We start from the raw sequence: 24,180 nt of genomic DNA, 5'->3' as shown, positions 1-24,180 counted from the left end.
AGTTCCACTTAGCCAAATGCACCAGGTCGAAACTATATCTTCCTAGACATGCATAGACTAAGCTTCCCTAACGTACTATATCCAAAATTTCACCAGTACCATTTTTCAAGTTAAACTTGAACCATTTTTAACTAGTCCTAATTACCCTGTCGGGTAGGTTGGTTAGGGTTACCCTGCCGGGTAGGTTAGTTTTGGAGGTGCCAGCTATTCTGGAGCCCCCCTGAATTAATGGCCATTAATTTAATTTTTAGTTCTTGGTTTATGTCTATTTCTTTTATAATTATATTTTACTTGGTGATAGTTTAAATTTTGTTGAGTTCTAATATGTTTAGATTTTAGGTTTTTTGGTTTAGGTTTGTGTTCTGGTTTTTGATTTGGTGTATTTGACTTTACGTAATATATTTTATCTTTAGGGATATAATATTGGTTAGGTCTTATTTGCGTGGTTAAACATGCTTTCGGAACCCAGGCTTTATTTGTTGGTTTGTATTGGGTTATTAATGATTTAAAAGTTTTATTCGAACTCGACTTATATCCGAGTCCGGTTTTATTATAACATGCTTTTTGATTGTTTAGAATTAAGTATAAATTTTTGGATATGGTAGTAAATTTTTCTAACATATTTTTTAAATTATTAATTTCTAATTTTAATGATGAATTCTCCTCCTCAAGTGTTTGATATTGAGTTGGTTTATTATTTACAACTTGTTCCTTGAGGATTTGATTTTCCTCGAGGAGCAATTTGTTTTCATTTTCTAATTTAACTAATTTATTATTTAAGCACGAAATAATTTTAAAAAATTTCCGGTTTAAGGTTAGGAATACCTCTTCGGAACCTTCGGAAACGAGTACGGACTCGTGGCTTGATTCGGGTTCGGGCCTGTAACACCCACAAATTATTTAAGCTATACATATGGGTATTCTAGTTTAGAATGAAAGGAAATAGAAATAGAACCAAAAAATAAATAAAAAGAAAGAGAAGTTAAGGTTTGAACCTTGAGCCTCTCACAATAGATTAAGCTAAATTGGGGTATGATAACCAATAGAATTATGAATGATATATGAATAACAAGGAATGAAAATTGTAGTTAAAGGTAAGAGTATGATTAAGTAAGGGAGCAAGAGAAAATCAAGTAGCTTTCCTCCTCTTCCTCTTGGTTAAGAGAAGAAGCAAGCAAAAGGACAAATTGTCTTTTTCTTCTTCCTCTTACCATTTTCGTGGGAATGAAGAGAGTGAGGGAATAGAGGAGTCAAGGGGATGAATTGAGACATTCTCCTTTCTTTTTACTTCCTCATTAAGGATAAATAGGAATAAGAGAAGAGAAGGGAAAGAAATGTTGACTACTTCTTCCTCCTTCTTCTTCCTCCTCCATCTTTCTCCTTGTTCCTCCACCGAGACCTAGAGCTCCTCCCTCTCCCATTTTCGAATCCAAGATAAGTTTTCTCCCTAAGAAAACTAATTCACAAGAAGGAGACCTCAAGATCTACTCCTTACAAGCAAGAGAAGAAAAAGGGAGAACTAGGAAGAGAAGCTTCTTCTTCCTCTTCACAAGAGTACTTTCTCTTAACTAAGCAACAAGTTGTGAGTATCCCCTCACCTGTGGTACAAGTTGTTCATATGTCTTCCATGAGTTTAGATTGTGTAAAATAAAAACCTAAGGTTCTTCTTGAAACTTTCGGCCATGGTAAGATTAAAGGCTTAGGAAAGCTTAAAACTAAATCTAATATGCTTATGGTTTTCTTTATGATATGATATGAAGTTCTTATGCTTATATGTTGTTAAAAACCTAAACACCTCCACTTAGGGTTTCAGCCATGATGAGATTAAAGGCTTGGGAAAGCTTAAAACTAAATCTAATATGCTCATGGTTTTCTTTATGATATGATATGAAGTTCTTATGCTTATAAGTTGTTAAAACCTAGATAATATTCTCATGGTTTTCTTTATGATATGATATGAAGTTCTTATGCTTATATATTGTTAAAAACCTAGACACCTTCACTTAGGGTTTCGGCTATGGTGAGACTAAAGGCTTGGGAAAGCTAAACCAAATCTAATATGCCCATGGTTTTCTTTATGATATGATATGAAGTTCTTATGCTTATATGTTGTTAAAACCTAGATAATATTCTCATGATTTTCTTTATGATATGATATGAAGTTCTTATGCTCATATGTTGTTAAAACCTAGATAATATGCTCATGGCTTTTCTTTATAATATGATATGAAGTTCTTATACTTACATGTTGCCTAAAAACCTAGATGCCTTCACTTAGGGTTTCGGCCATGATGGAATTTAAGGGCCTAAGAAAGCTTGAAACCAAATCTAACATGCTTATGCTTTTCCTTATGATATGATAAGAAGTTTGCTTGGTGTCCTTATGCTTGTAGGTTGCTTAGACTTAGTTTCATGCTCCTTAAAGTTTCGGCCACAATCAATTATAGGGCCTAGGAAGTTTAGAACCTAAACTAAATATGCTCATGATGTTCCTTATGGTATATGATATGAAATTGGTTTAGGGTTTACATGCTTTTATGTTGCTTGTAACCTAGAAACATGCCTAACAAGTTTCGGCCACAACAAGTTAAAAGACCTAGGAAGCTTGGAACCTAAACTAAATATGCTCATGATGTTCCTTATGGTATATGATATGAAATTGGTTTAGGGTTTACATGCTTTTATGTTGCTTGTAACCTAGAAACATGCCCAACAAGTTTCGGCCACAACAAGTTAAAAGACCTAGGAAGCTTGGAACCTAAACTAAATATGCTCATGATGTTCCTTATGGTATATGATATGAAATTGGTTTAGGATTTACATGCTTTTATGTTGCTTGTAGCCTAGAAACATGCCTAACAAGTTTCGACCACAACAAGTTAAAAGACCTAGGAAACTTAGAACCTAAACTAAATATGATCATGATGTTCCTTATGGTATATGATATGAAATTGGTTTAGGGTTTACATGCTTATATGTTGCTTATAACCTAGATCCATGCTTGGCAAGTTTCGGCCATGATAGGATTAAAAGACCAAGGAAGCTTAGAACCTAAACTAAACATGCTTATGATGTTCTTATGATAAGTGTTATGAAGTTGGTTTAGGGTTATATGCTTTTATGTTGCTTGTAACCTAGGGAAATCCCTTCCATGTTTTCGGCCACTATATGGAATTAGGGTTAGGGACCCAATTATGATTCACCATATGTCCACATGCTATGATATGAATTAAGAGATGCTAGTTAATGTTTTCAATGCATGATTATGTTTCCCTATAATATGTTTCATGCTTACTTATTTATGCTTATGAATCATGTATGATGATGACTTTTATGATGGGCTATATGCTCAAGTATGCATGCTTTATGATATGACAAGTAAAGGCCTAAGAGATGCTTCCCTTTTTGTTGGGACTAAGAGCACTCTTTATGATATGATAAGTAAAGGCCTAAGAGATGCTTCTCTCTTTGTTGGGACTAAGAGCACTCTTTATGATATGACAAGTAAAGGCCTAAGATATGCTTCCCTTTTTGGGACTAAGAGCACTCTTCATGATATGATAAGTAAAGACCTAAGAGTTGCTTTCCTATTAAATGGGACTAAGAGCACTCTTCATGAAATGATAAGTACTATGACATGCTATTTTACTTTGTATGGCTTGTACCAAGGGTGATCTCCATAAGCGCCCCTAGGCCGACGGTCTATGAACGAGTCTAGTAAAAGGGATGGGCTCCTACGTGCCCCTAGGTCGATGGTCTATGAAACGGGCCTAGTTCCTAGTAGGTTCAAGATTTGCTACCTTGGATCTATTTAGGATGCGCGCATTTATGTATGTATGTGGTACAAGCCGGGCCCTCATGTTGAGATTATGTTTAAGTATTATATGATATGTTTTCTTTAAAAGACATCTTGCACATGACATGATGCATATTTTTTGAAAGACATCTTGCATACACTTATATGATATGATAAATTATGATATGATATGTGATGATATGATATGTTATGAGATGATATAGCATGATGTTCTTTATGACATGATATGATATGATGCTCTTTTATTTTATGAGATGATATAACATGATGTTTCCTTATGACATGATATGATATGATGCTCTTTTATTTTATGAGATGATATAGCATGATGTTTCTTCATGATATGATATGATATGATGCTCTTTTATTTTATGAGATGATATAACATGATGTTTCTTCATGATATGATATGATATGATGCTCCTTTATTTTATGAGATGATATAACATGCTGCTTCTTTATGACATGATATGATATGATGCTATTTTACTTTATGATATGATATGTAAGGATGCTCTTTTACATGATATGATGTTTAGATGATTATGCTTCCATACTATATGCTTATGTGATTATGCTATGATATACGGTTTTTGTGAGTAGGAAAGGATCTCACTAAGCCTATGTGCTTATAGTTACTTCCCTTGTACCGCAGATAAAGGCAAAGGATGGGTGAACTAAGGGAGCAGCAGGAGAGGCAAGAGATGTGTGTGGTAGTGGCTCGGCTATGGAAAAGACCTGCTTATATAGATTTATGCATGATATGAACCATGTCTATCTTATGTTAAAGATTTGCATGATTACTTGACACTTGTTCATGTTTATGATAGAAAATTTATTTCATGACCTCATTCACTTAGAGGTATACAAGAATATATAAATAAGTACTTCCGCTGTTTTAGAAAAGAAATTTTTATATACACGTATGTTCCCGTATAGTAACCCCGCCCTACTAGCAGGAAGGGCGGGCGTTACAAGGCCCGTCTTCCGATTCGTCTTCCGACTCTGCTTCGTGGGCCATCAGTGCGAGGTGGCTCTGGTGCTTCTGATCTTTTGCTTCCGATTCTTCTGAGGAGGAGTCGTCCCACGTCGCTTTGAGGGCCTTCTTTTTGGTCGGCTTCGGTTTGTCGATCTTCAATCTCGAGCACTTGTTCTTGTAGTGGCCCTTCTTGTTGCATCCGAAGCACATCACACTCCTCGATTTGGTTGGAGAATTGATCTTTTGAAGGTCCTTCTTGCTGAAGCTTCTTTTCCTCCTGGTGAACATCTTCCTTACCAGGTTCACCAGGTGTTCTTCATCTTCAGAGTTCTGGTCAGAATCTTCTTCAGGTTCAGATTTGTTCTTCTTTTCTTTTGAGGAACCTGCAAATAAAGCTACACCTTTCTCGACCCTGGCGTTAGTTTGCTCATGCAGTTCTAATTCACAAAAAAGCTCATCTAGTTTTAATTTTGATAATTTTTTTGAGATCTTGTAGGAATCTACAATAGATGCCCACAAGCTGTTGCGTGGAAAAGCGTTTAAGGCATACCTTATTAAGTCCCGGTTCTCCATTTGGTGCCCTATTGCGTGGAGTCCGTTGAGAATGTCTTTGATTCTTGCGTGGAGTTGGCTGGCTGTTTCTCCTTCCTGCATTTTTATGTTAAATATTCTATTTAAAAGCAAGTCTCGTTTTGTTACCTTGGCGTCGCTCATTCCTTCGTGCAACTCGATCAGTTTGTCCCATAGTTCTTTTGCATTCTGATGTGGTCCGACCCGGTTCAGCTCTTCCCTTGTTAGTCCACAGTGTAGTGTGTTAATCACCTTGTTCTCCGTTGATGCCTTCTTCCTCATGTCCGGAGTCCACTGTTCTAGGTCTAGTGGATTTCCGGAGTTGTCAACTGGCGCTCGGTAGGCTTTTGTGACGCTGAACCATTGATCGTAGTCTGTCTTCAGGTACACTTCCATTCTTTTCTTCCAGTACGAAAAATCATCCCCATTGAATAGGGGAGGACGTACTGTGCTGAAGCCTTCCAATTGAGACATAATTTCCCTGCACACAAATCAACAAATAGACACGATATCCCAAGACTTGGTCTTGGATTAGTAGTGCAGGAAGAATTAAGAAGAAAAAGAGCTAAATTGGTGTTGCACCAATTTAGTTTTAATTACAACAAAAAAAATTCCAAAAAGGTAAGAATACCAGTTTGGAGATATGCGAAAAGCTGAAAGCCGAAAATAGAATTTTTTTTTTAAAGCATATCACCCCCTTGTCTGATTGGTGGTTGCACCAAATCAGAGCGGTACCTACTCTGATACCACTTGTTGGATCGTAGACATTCGATAGAGGGGGGGGGGGGGGGGGGAATTTCGGAAAACGTTCGAACAGGAGTAAACGCAACGGAGAAGTAAAACAATCCTAACACAATTCAGTTTACTTGGTTAGGAGCCTGTGTCGACTCCTACTCTAAGGCCCGCACTCATTGAGTCCTTTCGGTGGGCAATCACTATCAATTCGAATATTACATAGTTTAAGTACAAGAATTGATAGAGAAAGAAAATACCGACAACAGAATGAAAACAAAACCAGCACTGAGTCGGAAAGATTTTTGTGGCGTCGCGACAGCACAGAGAGGCAGATCTTGGATTCTGAGTTGTTGTAGAAGCTCCACCCATGACCCTCCTTTTATATGAGGCTCAGGGCGCCCCGGATCCCTTCCGGGTGCCCTGGTGCGACGTGGCAGGTCCAACCAGCGAGCTCCACGTGGCGACGACGCGTTCAGGATAAAACTGCCTCCCGGGCACTCGGATCCCTCCCGGGCGCCCGGATCCCTTCCGGGCACTCGAACCTCCTTTCTCCAGAAATTCCTTCTCCTACAAGACAAGGTTAGTCCGAGGCAAATAGATAATGTATATCCTACAAAATAAAGTGTTAGCACAGTTTATAAGTTCAATATAAAAAGTATGACTTAGATTCCGTCTTTCCAAGACCGGAATCTAGTCACGATCTCGACTTAGATATCCGAAATGGATCTAAGCCGGATCGACGCCTAATGTTCCCTTCCCGTGAACGTGTCCTCACAGTCCCTCCCTTCCAGTGACTTACCTTTACTCACTTGCCAGACGTCCGGTCAGCCCTTCGACCCGTCTGAACTTCTCGCCAAGCGTCTGGTCAGCCCGTCGACCCGCTTGGACTTCTCGGCAGCTATTCGGTCAACCCGTCGACCTAGCTGGACTTCTCGCCAAGCGTCCGATCAGCCCGTCGACCTGCTTGGACTTCGTGCCAGACATCCGGTCAGCCCGTCGACCTGCTTGGACTTCGTGCCAGACATCCGGTCAGCCCGTCGACCTGTCTAGATTTAGTCTGCACACTCGATCAGAGTGTTAGATCACGACAAACCTAACTTAACCTGATTTGTCATTCATCAAAACCTGAGGTGGACCGTTAGTGCTAACCGCACCAACAGATTTTTTTGAAAAAGGGGGAGAAATCCCCTTTTATAGCAAGGGGGCATGCCCCCCTCGTGTAGTCCGCCACAACCATGCCTTTTGGCATGACCTGGGTGTTGTTGGATACAACCACAGAGGCACGCCCAGACCTTTGTCAGCCTCTGGAATCCAAGCATGGCTATATGATTCCATACAGCCTGAGCTAGATTGATCTCTATTTAGAGGGCACGGCCGTGTGAAACCACACGACCCGAGCTTGTTGATTGATGTTGGGGAGATTCCATACAGCCTGAGCTAGATTGATCTCTATTTAGAGGACACGGCCGTGTGAAACCATACGACCCAGCTTGTTGATTGATGTTGGGGAGACATGGTCGTGCCTTAAGGCATGACCAACCCTAGATCTTCACGTGTTGCTCCAATGTGTACTTTTGCTCCATTTTCACTCCAAATAGCATCTTGATAATGAAAACATACAAAGATCAAACCTTCAAATAGAATGTAATGGAAGTATGGTATTATAATAAAATAGGGTATAATAAATATAGAATATATGCATGAAATACAAGTAGATGTGCGTCAAATAATGTCCAAAGATGTATATAATTTACGCATATCAGTTGTAACCTAGTAAAACTCTTGCATCTTAATCATTTTTTAAAGTTATTTAGTTTAATTTTATTATTGCTATTTTAATTGTGCTACTAACCAAATCAAAAGAATGAGAAAGAGTTATTTATTTTGTAGGTAATTCACCCCTTCTTGCCGGCCCTCGTCGTACTAACACTTTGTACCTTTCTGATGGGTAATCAACTAACAATAGTAAAATCAGTTACAAGATAAGGGAAGTGTAATAACCCTACACTATAAGTATCCTGGGTTAGTTTTGATGTGGTTAACCAAGTCAAGTTAGGTCCTGTTATATTTTGATCCTGTGTCTAAGTGTGCAGAAACTTTGGAACACAAGAAGTTAAGCGAAAAATGCGATAGACGAGAAGGAGACACAAGAATTGAGTTGATAGTCTCAGTGCATCAGAGGGATGATAAATTGTGGAAGAGTACACTAGTGGAGCGAGAAGGACACGTATTATTCTTTCAAGGGATGAGAAGCTAGAGTGGAAGACTGCTCGAGGACAAGGTCGGAGTTGGGTTTGGGTGAGCTCAACTCTAGATGGACGGAGAAGAGCCAAAGTCGGACAAAGTCAATGTTGAGTTGACCTTGTCCAGGCGCTTAGACCAAGTCTAGGCACTTGGACTCCGAGCGCTTGGAGTGGGTCAAGGCCTGGCATCGTAGGGGCACCTCAGGGAGTTGCTATTGTGGATGACGTCGTATATCCATGTCAACAACACTCCAAGCGCTAGAATCAACTCGAGGCGCCTGGGTAAGGATTAAGTTTTATCTTCAGACCATTGTGTAGCCATTACAAGCAGATGAGATCCACCACTGGGGAGCCTAGACCGAGTCCAGGTGCCCGGAGTCGCCACATCAGTAAACGGTTATTTTTAACTAGTGGGGTATAAATAGAGCCCCGATCTTCTTCATTTAGTGCAAGACTTGACAACATTTTCTATACTTTTATTTCCACACTCTAAACTTTATTCTCTTTTCTTCAATGTGTGTACGAGGCTTTTCTACCTTCGAGGATTCGCTTGTAGAAGGAGATAGTAGTGAGCTTTTATTATCTTGGAGTAACAATCTTCTGATTACAAACCAAGTAAACATAGTCGTCTCGTACTTTTTTTTATTTCATTCTAATTTAATTAAGTGCTTATTTAACTTAAGTTGAAAGTTTTTGAGAGGGGTATTTTATAATTTCAATCAATTCACCCTCTCTTGCCGACCACACGGGACCAACATACACTTCCTTAAGCAATAACTAAAATAATAGGAATTTGTTACCCAACACATGAAGATGAAGATCTGGATTGAGCTTGGGTGTTGGAGTTGGTCTGACTACAGCAATTAGGCATAATAGCATAGCAGAGCAGTAGCACTAGAATGTCACAGTAGAATGATTGTATTTTGGAGTAGTATGAAGTTCATGGCTGAATCCTCCTTATAAAGATTATTGAGGGTGCCTCCAACCTCAATCAAGGTGCCTCCAACATTAAATTTGATCATATGCATAATCGTTGCATTTTATCTTCTTGAAGGTGCCTTCAACCTCATTTGAGGTGCCTCTAGTCCCATCCGAGGTGCCTCCAATCTACTCTGAGGTGCCTCTAGTGTCTGAAATTTCATTCGCCTGAGTTATTTGCACGAAGGCACCTTTAGCCATCCAAGACACCTCCAATCGACTTTGAGGCACCTCGAGCACTGTTCATCCGAGGCTAAATATTGCACTTTGTTCCTATAAGACACATTAGTCCAAATAACTGAAGGTAACCTATAAAATAGAGTTAGCACATTAAAAATAATATACCAGTATTAATTAGATCATGTCTTACCAAGATAGAATCTAGTCTTGGTCTCAACTTAGACCTCCAAAATTAATCTATGTTGGACCAACACTTACAGCTCTAATGGAACTTGTCCTCACTGGATCACTCTTCTCCAGTGCTTACTTTATTACCATTTATAGACTTACTTGACTCTAATCTTATTGACCCATTAGGTCTTCCTGCCAGATATCCCATTTGAACTTTAGTTAGTTATTAGGTACTGCAGACCCAATTGGACTTCCAGCCAGATATCAACCTATCTGGGCTTCCTACTAGTTGTCAAGTCCTGTAGACCTAACTAGAATTTAGCCTGGTGTTAGGTCATATCAAGTCTTTCAGTCATTTATACTTGGTAAATAAATTAGAAAACAATATCTAACTTTAATCTTTTATCATACATTAAAATCTGAATTTGATTATTAGTGCTAACTGTACCAATACCAATGAGGTAGAAATTAATTTTATAATTTTTTTAAAGTCATTGCATGATTAAATAGAAAATTAATTAAATATGAAGAATAAGTTAAATTGCTGCTTAAAGAAAATCAAGACCTTAAGGAAAATCTTAACCTGAATTCCCCAACTGAATAAGTTCAACATGGAAAACTTAACTCAAGTTGCAAAACTTGAGGAAGAGAATTCCATCTTGAAATATGAAGTTGAGAAATTCAAAGGACTTTTGGCAAAATTCACCACAAGATCCAAGTACCTATTTATGATGCTTAGATCCCAAAGAGTTGTATACAACACGTTTAGCCTCGGATGCAAATCTAGCTCAACTAATAAAACCTTCATTTCACTTGTTAGTCAAAACAAGAAACAAATCAAAGTATGAGTTCTGAAAGCTTACCTATCTAAGTAATTAGAACAAAAACAATACTATGTACCTAAAAGTGCAATTTATTATTTAAACACAAAACATAGAGTATATGATTCAGAGAGAGGTGACAAACTAGTTGTCACATTAAAAACATAACTTAACCGCTTGGGTAACTAGGACTAGATAAATTTAAAATAAATTAAATTAAACATAAAATTAAAGAATATTAAATTAATATACTGGGAAACTTAAATTAATCCTAATTTAATTAATAAGTTAGTTAATCTGAAATTCAATAATTAGTTAATCAATCTCAATTAATCCTAACTTAATAAATAAGTTAATTAATTTGAAATTCAATAATTATTTAATCAATCTTAATTAATCCTAAATTAACTAATCAAACTAATTCAAATTTAATTAATTATTAATCTATAATTAACTCAATTAATTTTAACGTAATTAATTATTAATATGAAATTAACCTACAACTTAATTTAATTAATGTTAATTCAAAATTGGTTAAATTAATCTTAATTTAATACAAAATAGATTTTAATTTAGTTAAAAATTAATTAACTTAAAATAATTTGTACTTAACTCAAGATAAAATTAATTAATAATCAATTTTAATTTAATATAAAATTAACTCATGATTAATTTAAACAAAATTACTCCATAATTAATTTAATTGAATTAACTCATAATTAATTTAAACAATTTTAATTTAACCAAATTAATAGGAAATGAATTAATTTAAATGAATCTAAATTTAAATTTAATTAAAAATTAATCAAGTTTAATTAATTCTAAAATAATTAGTCAATTTAATTAATAATTAACTAATCAAATTTTAAATTAATTAAATCAGAAATTGACTTAAATAATTTTAAGCACAAATAAAATTTAAATTATATTTAATATGAAATGAATTAATCAAACTTGATTAAACATACTAACCTAAATTTAAAAATTCTAACTTAAATAATTTAAAATAAATTTTTTCCAAGTTTAATTTTAAATTCAAAATTAAATTAATTAACCAAGAATATTTGAGATAGCTACCTTGAATAAAGCTGATTTAATCTAAAAATAATTAATATAAGTATACTGGGCTGGTTTTGATATGATCAACTAAGTCAAGTTAGGTCTTGTTGTGTTATGATCCTTGTGTCTATATGTGTAGGAACTTAAGAATGCAAGAAGTCGAGCAGAAGATGCAGTGGACGAGAAGGATGATATGGGAAGCGAGTCGACAAACTCGATACATTTAAGAGACGAGAAGCTACGGAAGAGTATACCGGTGGAGCGAGAAGGACACGCGCAACACTTTCTAGAGACAAGAAGCCAAAGTAGAAGACTGCTCGAGGAGAAAAAGTCAGAGTTGGATTTGGGTGAGCTCAATTCTGGATGGTTAGAGAATCATCCAAGTGATCAAAGACAAAGCCGGATAAAGTCAACTCTGAGTTGACCTTGTCCAGGTGAATGGACTTGGTCTAGGCGTTCAGACTTCGAGCACCTGAGAGGGTCCGAGCACCCAGAGAGGGTCCGGACGCTCGGACCACAGTCGCAGAGCCATTGTTGTGGATCACTCTCAGGTCCACGACAACAGCGATCGGGGTGCCCGGACCGTTCCGGGCACCTGAGAATGGATAAATGACTTATCATTTATCCGTTATGAAGAGGATTGAGGCCACCAGCTGGGGAAGCCCGGACTGGGCTGGTCCGGGCGCCCGGGATTGGCCACATCATCAAATGGTCACTTCGACCAGTGATGCTATAAAAGGAGGCTTAAGGTTCGAGATTCAGAACAACACTTGTTTTCGAGTCTCTAATCTCTTTTTTATTTTTTGTGCTATTAATCATTGTATGGGGCTTCTTCGCCTCTGAGAATTTACTTGAAGAAGGAGTTTTGATAGTGCACTTTACTTATCTTAGATTAGCAACCGCCTAGGTTGCAAACCAATTAAATCTGGTAGCCTCATTTTATTTTATGTAATTTATTTATATTTTTCTAATAAGTTTTTCTTAATCAAAGGCGAAAGTTTTGAGAAGGGAATAATTCTTATTTCAGACAATTCACCCCCCTCTTGCCAACTACATCGAGACCAACAATTGGTATAAGAGCCAAACCATCTTAGAAGGACTAACTGTCAACTGAAGGGCCAAGACTATGGTCGGTTCGAATATTCATCCACCAAATTTTGAAGGTGAATTTGTGCTTTGGAAGCACAAAATGGAGGTATATTTTAAAATTAATTTTGATATTTTTCTAACATTAAAAATGATTTTGAAGTACCTAGGGATGAAAACAGAGAACACAAAGAGGAACACCCATGGAACAAAAAGCAGCAGGCCGATTTTGTGGCCAATGGAAAAGTATAATTCCATCTGCTCACTGTACTGCCACTACAAGAAGTCAATCGAATCGGCACCTACAACTCCATCAAAGATCTCTGAGAGAAATTCCTGGAGCTCCATGAAGGCACCTCAGAGGCCAGGCTAGCGAGATAAGACATCTTCTAGAATCAGCTAACAAATCTCCGAATGAACAAGGGAGAGAAGGTAGCTCAACTCTAGGAAAAGATCAAGGAACTAATCACTCCACTCAAAAATCTCGGAGAGTCGGTAACGAATCAAGACTCAATCCGATATACGCTCAATGCCTTTCTGAGAACACAAGAATGATCATCCTTAGTAGATGCATACTACATCTCTAAGGACTTGGAGGTAAGTACCCTAGAAGAATTATTTTCAACTTTCAAATTACACAAGTCTCAATGTGCAGGAGTTTCAAAAGAAACAAAGTTAAGCTAGAACCTAGCCTTGGAAGCTAAGAAGAATGAACCTAATTCTGACACATCACTCGGCGAAGATGAAGCTGCATTTATAGTAAGAAAGTTTAGTAAATTCCTTAAGTCTACAAGTTTAATAAGTCATAGGATAAGAAGCTTCCATGACGCAAGCAAAAAGTATGATGCTATAATTATCAAGAAGAAGGGCATATCAAAGACAACTATCCAAAATTGAAGGTGAAAGACAAGAACAAAAAGCCAAAGCGAACGAAGCACAAGAATCTAACGGCGACGTGGGACGAATCATCGTCATCAGAGATTGAAGCCTACGTCGGAATTGTATTTATGGAAAGTCACCAAGAAGTCAACGACCAAGCAAGCTCATCAAAAATGAGCATCGACGAAGGGGAGCTGCTTCAGAAGAAAGCAACAATGAAGGGAGAGCGTCGAATAACAAAACCAACATGGTAAGTAATGTATGTACTCTACCTACCAAACAATTGTATAAATTTGTTAAAATGTTTTCTAAAAGTTCTTGTAAAATAGAAGCAAAAAATGCACAACTAGAAAAGGAGAATTTAGAATTAAAAGTTATTTTAGAAAAATCATGCATATTAGAAGATTTTAATAAATTGAAGGTTGAAAATAAAAAGTTAAAAGATCATATAGAAAACTAGAAAAAGGATCATTCATGTATAAATGTTCAAAATTTTCCAAGTCTTTATTGGTATTTTATGTTGGTTCCTTGGTGACCGGCTAGAGGGGGTAAATAGCCTGCACAATAAAAACAAATCCTTCTTGACTTTATAGCTATATTAACACAAACACTTGTACAAATAAAAAACTAATAAAAAAAAGAAGAGGCTAAGATATTTTACTTAGTTATAACTGGGGAGGTTGTTAATCCAAGGACGATTAAAAGCTCATTAAACGATTTCCTTCAGGCAGAGAAGCCTCTTATAACAGTTGAAGCACTCAATTACAAAACAAGACTAAAATGGAATTAATTACAAGTGTTGTTCTACCTTCTAGGACCAGAGCTGTATTTATAGCCCTAGTTGGGGTGTTTAGAAAGGTTCTAGGTGCCTGGAGGGGGATAAACTTTTATCCCCATTGCAACAGCTCATGACACCTAGCGTTTGGATGAAATTTCTGGGCCGGGCGCCCAGACCGTGCAGATAAGGCTCCCCTAGGTGAGGCGCCCAGGGCATGCCCAGCTGATACGGGTGCCTAGACTTGGTCCAGGTGCCCGGAACCAAAAGTCAACTCTTGGTTGACTTTTTGATCCAATTCTTTCACTCTGGTTCCGCTCGCATTGGTCCAGATCTTTCGCTCCGGTTTCGCTCGCATTGGTCCGGATCTTCCGCTCCGGTTCCACTCGCTTGGGTGATTTCAGCCACTCAAAATAGGGCTCACCTAAATCCAACTTTCAACCTTCTCGAGCAAACTTTCGCTCCCGTGTCTCGTCCCTCAGAGAATGTCGTGCACCTCCTTCTCATTCGCCCGCATACTCTTCTATAGCACCTCGTACCTCGGACGTATCGAGCCCGTCGGCTCTCTCCCGTGCCGTCTTTCTTGCTAGTTGTGTCATTCACTCGACTTCCTATGCTCCTAAGTTCCTGCACACTTAGACACAGGGGTTAATACTAATAAGACATAACCTCACTTGGTTAATCATATTAAAACTACCTTGGGATACTAACAATGCTCCTCTTTTTGATGTGACCAACCCAAGTTAAGTTAGGGAAAAGACATAAACCAATAATAACAAAGTAAATTTTTGCAAGTAATAATGTGTAAAAAAATTACAAAAATTAATAACAAAAATATACCCTCTCCTTAGACTTAATCTTCACTTCTCCCCCTTTGATCACATTAAAAATGAGGTTCTTAAAAAAAAAAAAAAATCTAAAACAAGGTCTAAGGGAAAACACTATCAAAACTTTTGGAAAAAAATTTGGAGTCTTATAATGAATTAAAAAATTTTTTGCTAAGGTTTGAGTAGACATAAAATTTTTCAAAAAAAATCTTTTCTAGAAATATGATAATTTTTCACAAAAAAAAATAGAAAATATTTTAAAATTTTGTACAGCTAAGTGATGAAATTTGTTCTTTTAAAAAAAATTATCTTCTAAATAATTTCTAACAATTTGTTTGAAAGCATTAGATAATTTTTTTTAAAATTAAATGCTTCACAGTTAGTAATTAAACATTTATTTCAGTAATTGACTTACAGGCTATGGCGAGGCACTAGCCTTCTTAGTTATTGGAACAATAACCACTTCTAGACAAATCCTTTCAATGAAAGTAAATATTCAATTTTCTCTCTGAAAGCCAAAAATAATAAATTAATCCAAATATGATTCTGAAACCCAAAATAGATTTTTTCCTACAAGATTAATAAAAAATTTCTTAGGAATATATTTCTTTGATATTTTCCTAATTTGGCCCTTATGACATTTAAAATACCAATTTAAGCCATTATATCTTCTAATATTTTAAACATATGAGCATGCACGTTCCTTTAAATATTTTATTTCTATTTTTTTATTTTTTTTATTTTTTATTTTTTATTTTTATTTTGTCGAGATCTTCTAATCGACAAGATATAGCTAAGGTTGATTTTAACTCTTTATTTTCTTTTTCTAAATTATAGTAATTTTTCAATAACATTTTTATGAACTAAAATAACTTGTCAGAAAGAAGAGACCGTACTTGACTTACCTTGTCAATCCCAAAATCTGAAGCTCCCCCTGAAGTGCTGCTTTCTTTCTATGTTGCTCCCCCTTCATCGATGCTCTCGATGCTTTTTTCGAACGAGCTTGCTTCGTCTTCGTCTTCTTGGTGACTTACCACTAGCGCAAGTCCGACGAGGGCTTCTATCTCCGATTTAGACGATATTTCGTCCCACGTCGCTTATAGATTATACTTGGTTTAGGGTAGCTTCTTGTTCTTCTCCTTGTCCTTATTCTTGTCCTTGCTCTTCAATTTAGGGCAGTTATTTTTGACGTGCCCTTCTTCATTGTAGTGGTAGCATTTTATCTTTCTTTACCTTCTATTACCCTATACTTGATTAAATTTATTAGTTTTAAATAATTTTTTAAATTTTCTTACCATGAGTGTCATTTCATCATTATCGAGAGAAGATTCAAAATCTCGTTCATCCCTTTTTGCCTTTAAGGCAATGTTGTGCTTTGGCTCATTCTTCAGATCTACACATCTTATTTCAAGGACTTCAAATATTGAAAATAATTCTTCTAAAGTACTTAATTTTAGATCCTTAGATATATAATAAACATCTACTAATGATGCCCATTCAGTAGTCCTAGGAAATGTGTTAAATGCGTACCTCAATGAATCTTGGTTGCTTATATTTTCTCTGAGATTCGAGATTCTGGTGATGAGTTCCTTTATTCTTGAGTGAAGGTGTGTAAAGGTTTCTCCTTTTTCTAATTTGATGTTGCTGATCTAGTTCCTGAACAGATCTCGTCTCACGAGTTTTGCCTCAGAGGTTCCTTCGTGTTGCTCCAAGAATTTCTCCCAGAGCTCCTTGACAGACTCGTAGGCTCTGATTCGGTTGACTTCTTGTGCCGATAATACGCTCAGCAGATAAAACTCTACTTTGACGTTTTCCACGAAAGTCAGCTTGCTCCTTCTTCATCCATTAGTATTCTTCACAAAATTAAATTTCATTATTAAAAGTAAATTGAAATTTGTCTTAAAGAATACGTCCATCTTTTTCTTCCAGCTTATGAATTCCTCCTCGAACTTTGATGGATTGATGCTTGGTCCAACCATCTCTTGTGCTTCATTCGACAGTTAGTCGTTCTAAAGCTGTCGTGCTCTAATACCACTTATTGGTTCCTTGGCGACTGGCTAGAGAGGAGTGAATAGCCTACACAATAAAAATAAACCCTTCTCAACTTATAACTATATTAACACAAACACTTGTACAAATAAAAAACTAATCAAAGAAAGAAGAGGGTCATAGATTTTACTTGGTTACAACCAACGAGGTTGTTAATCCAAGGAAGATGACAAGTTCACTAAACGATCTCCTTCACATGGAGAAGCCTCATACAGCAGTTGAAATACTCAATTACAGAACAAGACTGAAAAGAAATCAATTACAAGTGTTGTTCTACCTTTTGGGACCAGAGCTGTATTTATAGCCCTGGTTGGGGTGCCTAGAAGGGTTCTAGGTTCCTGGAGGGGGATAAACTTTTATTCATATTGCAACGGCTCAAGACACTTGGCGTTTGGATGAAATTCCTGGTCCGGGCGCCCGGACCATGCAGATAAGGCTCCCCCTTGGTAAGGCGCCCACGGGGCGCCTAACTGATCCGGGAGCCCGAAACCAAAAGTCAACCCTTGATTGACTTTTTGATCCGGGTCTTCTTCTCCGGTTCCACTTGCATTGGTCCGGATCTTCCATTCCGGTTCAACTCGCTTGGGTAATTTCGGCCATCCGGAATAGGGCTCACCTAAACCCAACTTCGACCTTCTTGAGCAAACTTCTGCACCGATTTCTCATCCCTCGGAGAAATTGCGCGCCTCCTTCTCATCCGCCTGTGTACTCTTCCGCAGCACCTCGTACCTCGAACGCACTGAGGTCATCGGCTCTCTCCCATGCCGTCCTTCTCGCTAGCTGCGTCTTTTGCTTAACTTCTTGTGCTCTTAAGTTCCTACACACTTAGACACAGGGGTTAAATACCAATAGGACCTAACCTCACTTGGTTGATCACATCAAAACTACCTTGGGGTACTAACATTTTAAACTTTACAAGGGCCAAATTAGAAAAATTCTTAGAAAATATATACCACTCAAATTTTTAACAAATTCAGAAGGTCGGAACTTATTTTGAGTTCCTAAATCATGCATAGTTTAAATCTTTATGCATATTTTAATTTTAATTTCCCTTAATTTTTCATGCTAAAAAATTATCTTATAGTTAAATTTATTAAATAAATTATTTTGTATCCCTTCTATTTGAAATTAATTAGATTTAATTTGTTAGTTATTAGTAGAAAAAGTTTCAGAATTCTTTGACCATTAAATAATTTTTTATATATATATTTAAAAAAATTATATTTTTAAAATTAAAAAAGTTTCATGAGTTATTTTTTTTAAATATTTATTTTTTATGATAAAATATCATGTTCTCTATTACAGAAAATGTTTTTGATATTTTTTTGACTGTTATCTGATTTATTTTAAATTATTTACCAAAAATAATATTCTTATAATTAAAAATTATCTAGACATTATCTTAGAATTTTTTTTATGAATAATCATTAAATTATTTATATTCATAAAATTATCATGATTTTTAATTATCAGATTTCATTTTTAAAAATTTAATTTTAAAAATTAATATCTCTGCTTAAATAATTCGTACTGGTCAAAATAAATATTTATTTATCTTCAAAATTTTTATTTTGACCTTTCTATTTCTATTTGATAATTATAATTTTTTTTAGTATTTTTCAAAACTTAAAAATATTTTTTAGATTATCTTTGCCAAAACTAGTTTTTAACTTTTGGAAATTTGTAGTCACAAAAAATAATTCTTGAAAAATCTTCTCAAACTTAGAAAATTTTTTCAGATATTTTTTAAATTTAACCCAAATTTTTTGGTGTGATCATAGGGAGATAACAATTTAGGGAAAAGGGGGGAGTCAATTATTTGCGTATTTTAGTAGTACTTAATTGCATTACTCTTGGTTTAAATTGTCAATTTATTTTTTCAAATAATTCTATGTTTATATTACCCTAACTTAACTTAAGTTGATGCACATTAAAAAGAGAGAGATTATAACTACCCCAGGTTGGTTTTAATGTGGTCAACCAAATCAAGACCTAGTCTTGTTGTATTTTGATCCTTGTGTCTAAGTGTGCAGGAACTTAGGAACACAAGAAGTTGAGCAGAAAATGTAGTAGATAAGAAGAATGACACGGGAAGCGAGTCGACGAACTTGATGCATCTGAGGGACAAGAAGTTACGGAAAAGTACACCGGTGGAGTGAGAAGGATACACAGCGCTTCTGAGGGACGAGAAGCCAGAGCAGAAGACTGCTCAAGGAGAGAAGGCCAGAGTTGTGTTCGGATGAGCTCAACTCTGGATGGCTAGAGAATCTCCCAAGTGATCAAAGTTAAAGCCGGATAAAGTAAACTTTGAGTTGACCTTGTCCAGGCGCCTAGACTTGGTCCAGGCGCCTAGACTTGGTCCAGGCGCCTAGACTTGGTCTAGGTGCCTAGACTTGGTCTAGGCGCCTAGACTCCGGGCGCCTAGACTTAGCCCAAGCGACCAAACTCAGGGTCGGGTGCTCGGACTATCGTTGTAGAGTCATTGCTATGGATCACTTTCAGCTCCACGTTAGCAGTGATCCAAGTGCCTACAAGTGGATAAACAACTTATCACTTAACCGTTACGAAGAGGATTGAGGCGACCAGCTGGTGGCACCCATACCGGGTCTGAGTGCCCGGGATCATCCATGTCATCAAATGGCCACTTCGGCTAGTGAAGCTATAAAAGGAGGCTTGAGGCTCAAGATTCAAAACAACACTTGTTTTCGAGTTTCTAATCTCTGTTTTTATTTTCTATGCTATTAATCATTGTACGAGGCTTCTCCACCTCTGAGAATTTGCTCGAAGGAGTTTTGATAATGCACTTTACTTGTTTTAGATTAGCAACCTCCTAGGCTGCAAACCAAGTAAATTCGGTAGCCTCGTTTCATTTTATGCAATTTATTTCTATTTTGTAACAAGTGTTTCTTAATTAAAGTCAAAAGTTTTGAAAAGGGTATAAATCTTATTTCAGGCAATTCACCCCCTCTTGCCAGCCGCACCGGGACCAATAATTAAGAATCAAAATTCTACCTTATCCAAATCATTGAATTAAGCATCTCTTAAAACTCATAAAATTACCATGTTTGAAAATTTAGTAGGATTAAGATGCTAAATAAATTAAGTGAAAATATTTTGATATTTTTGATAGATGTATTATTATACATGTTTGGACATTACGATATGTTGCTTAATGTTAAACCCTTGTTAATAAGAGAATATTAGGTTAAGAGAAGGATTCTATTGACAATTTTATATTTTTGAATATAAGTCAAAATAAAATATTTTAGTAAATATAAAAAACTTGATCTTCATAAAGAGTTTTGAAAATTTTATCTTTCATTTTTTGAAAAGATAGTTTCAACATAATTCTTTTTTTTCTCTCAAACATTTTCAAAATTATATTTAGGAAATAATACATTCAAAATTTATTTTTCAAAAGTTTTCAAAATAGAAATAATTTTATTTTGAAAATATATTCTTTTTGTAAAGCAATCATTTTGAAAACTATATTGACAAACCACTTTCGAAAAATATTTTGAAAATCCATTGGAAAATATTTTTGAAAACATGTTTGTTGAAAATTCATTTATTTTACTCTCCAAATATTTCTTTTGAAAATAGATTTTTACTTAGCACAATTTTGAAAAACATCTTGAACACTCTTTTGAAAAACTATTTTTGAGAAAACATTTTGAAATAATACATTTTGATTAAAAGTTTTAAAAACACTTTTTTAACAATGTATTAGCTAGAAAATATTTTTGAAATGCATTTTCATGAAAATATTATGCGTTTACCAAGTGTGCAGATTGAAGGATGTGACGGGTCTAGAGTGTTAGGACCTTCGGATAGCGGTTAGAGAGGGGGGGGTGTGAATAGCCAACCTCAAATTATCGTTTCTTCGTACAATTTAGGTTAGAGCAGCGGAAATACAATGTAGAAACGAAAGTGGAGAAGATCAAACCTCAAACACGATGATGTAACGAGGTTCGGAGATGATACTCCTACTCCTCGGCGTGTCCGTAAGGTGGACGAAGCCTATCAATCCGTCGGTGGATGAGACCCCGGATAACCGGCTAATATGAACTCCTTCAGGGTGGAGAAACCTCGTCACAATCTCTCTTGCAACAGCAAGAATGGAGTACAACCAATAGAGAAAGAAAACAAGAACAATATAAATGTTAAAACACTTTGCTTGCCTTCTCGTCGACTGGAGTTCGATGAAGCAGCAACTTCACGATGTCAACAGCAGCTGATCACCCAGTCGAGGGAAGCTCACACGAAGCTTCAGGAATAGGGAGCTCAGCAAAGCTCAGATCGCAAGAGTGAGGAACAAGAAGAAGTGTTACTGTAGAGGCCCTCGACCTCGATATATATCCTGCGAAGAAGAAGACACAGAAATCTAGCCGTTGTGACTCAACGACTAGGCCTGGACCGATCAGGCTCCAACCTGATCGGTCTGGGAGTCTCCTGATCGGACCAAATCTCTGTGAGAGTTGGCTTCGAAGCATGATCGGTCTGTGGACCGATCAGGCTATAGGTGGATCGGTCCACAGACGATCCCCCTACCTTTTTCTGCCTCTGATCGTTTCCTAATCGGTCTGGTAACCGATCAGATACGTTACAGTGAGTCACTATTTGGTTACTGATCGGTCACCAGACCGATCAGATAACCCATAGTATCACTGGATCGGTCTGGAGACCGATCCAATTTCCCAGCCTTAAACCTAAAGCCTTCCCGGTTTAGAGAACGAGCTACTGAGCCCTCTCTGATCTAGTCCGGAGAACGAGCTACCGAGCCCTCTCCGACTTCCTCATCCGGTCCAGAGAACGAGCTACCGAGCCCTCTCTGACCTAGTCCGGAGAATGAGCTATCAAGCCCTCTCCAACTCTGTCTGGTCCAGAGAACGAGCTCCCGAGCCCTCTCTGACCTAGTCCAGAGAACGAGCTACCGAGCCCTCTCCGACTTCGTCCGGTCCAGAGAACGAGCTCCCGAGCCCTCTCTGACCTAGTCCGGAGAACGAGCTACCGAGCCCTCTCCGACTTCCACGTCCGGTCCAGAGAATGAGCTCCCGAGCCCTCTCTGACCTAGTCCGGAGAACGAGCTACCGAGCCCTCTCCGACTTCGTCCGGTCCAGAGAATGAGCTCCCGAGCCCTCTCTGACCTAGTCCGGAGAACGAGCTACCGAGCCCTCTCCGACTTCCACGTCCGGTCCAGAGAACGAGCTCTCGAGCCCTCTCTGACCTAGTCCGGAGAACGAGCTACCGAGCCCTCTCCGACTTCGTCCGGTCCAGAGAATGAGCTCCCGAGCCCTCTCTGACCTAGTCTGGAGAACGAGCTACCGAGCCCTCTCCGACTCCATCCAGTTCAGAGAACGAGCTACCGAGCCCTCTCTGACTTCCCATGCCAAGCTTCATTACTTGGACTTTTCCCCGTGCCAAGCTCCCTGCTTGGTCTTTTCCCGTGCCAAGCTCCCTGCTTGGACTTTTCCGTGCCAAGTCTCCATACTTGGACTTTTCCGTGCCAAGTCTCCATACTTGAGCTTGTCCCGTGCCAAGCTCCCTGCTTGGACTTTTCCGTGCCAAGTCTCCATACTTGGACTTTTCTGTGCCAAGTCTCCATACTTGGACTTTTCCCGTGTCAAGTCTCCATACTTGGACTTTTCCCGTGCCAAGTCTCCATACTTGGACTTTTCCCGAATCAGGTCAACTCAAGTCGGGTCAACCAGGTCAACCTTGACCAAAGGTTGCACCCATACTCCCAAGTTCCTATTCTTGTCAAACATCAAAATACAACTTCTCTATTCTTGTCAAACATCAAAATATAACTCGAGTCAGGTCAACTCGAGTCGGGTCAACCAGGTCAACCTTGACCTAAGGTTGCACCAACAATCTCCCCCTTTTTGATGTTTGACAAAAACCATAATCAAGTTAGGTTAACCCGATAACCTAACTTAGGTTTTCCAATAGTTCTCCAATCAATGTTCTTCCTTGAACATTTTCTAAACATTCTCCCCCTTTTTGACACACATCAAAAAGAGTGAATCAAGGTCAAGAGTTTCTTTCTAATGAAAGTCTCATACCTTTCATTGAAATCCTTAATTTTCCCCTTGATACTAAATACAACAATCAACATAGTGACCATCCCATATCACTCATCTTGACGAGTAAAAACTCCCCCTAAAAGTCAACTCCTGCTTGACCAATAGGTAAAACTCCCCCTAAAGGTCAACTCCCCCTTGACCATTGCACCAACAATGTCTTGGAGAGTTTCAATCCTTTAGAAATCTAAAATACCAACATCCAGCTGAAGTTTCAGACAATCAATCAAAAATCAGCATTTTGGCACGCTCAGCCCTTTACTGGATCGATCACCAGACTGATCCACACTTCCCTGGATCGGTCCAGTGACCGATCCAGACCTCCCTGGACCGATCAGCATCCCCTCTGATCGGTCCACAAAGCTCTGATAGGAATTTCTGATTTTTCTCCCGAAATTCAGAAACCCCTAAAAATTCATAGAAAATTCTAAAAATTATAAAATTTTTAGGATACATTCCTCATAACATATATTATCATGGAAAAATAGTTTTCTATGAAAATAACTTCCATTTTCAAATCTTGATACAAAGTTTGAAAAACTTTGAAATAGCTCAAGGTTAATCCATCTTTGTATCAACTTGCTCAATGATGAATGCTATCACTAGAAAAGCTTCATCAAGGTTTTTCAAATCAATTTTGAAATGATTTTAAACCATTCAATTTAGGACCACAATCTTAGGGCTAAATGTACATGACTTGTACACAAGCTTTCCCTATGATCCTCAATTTAGAATTAGGCTCATCTAGGTACAAGAGCTATGCACCTTGATCCTAACTCATAATCCTAATATCTCACACACATCTAAGGTGTATCAAACACATCCAAGTCAATTTTGATGTGAGATATGGGTTTAGGTCATCTTAAGCTAAGTTCTCATGCATTTTCTAAACAACAATTTGATCTCCATATCAAATTATGTTTTTATC

The sequence above is a fragment of the Zingiber officinale genome, chromosome 5B, assembly GCF_018446385.1.
Source record: "Zingiber officinale cultivar Zhangliang chromosome 5B, Zo_v1.1, whole genome shotgun sequence".
Lineage (NCBI taxonomy): Eukaryota > Viridiplantae > Streptophyta > Magnoliopsida > Zingiberales > Zingiberaceae > Zingiber > Zingiber officinale.
The sequence above is the reverse complement of the archived record's forward strand: the minus strand, read 5'-3'. Positions refer to the sequence as shown.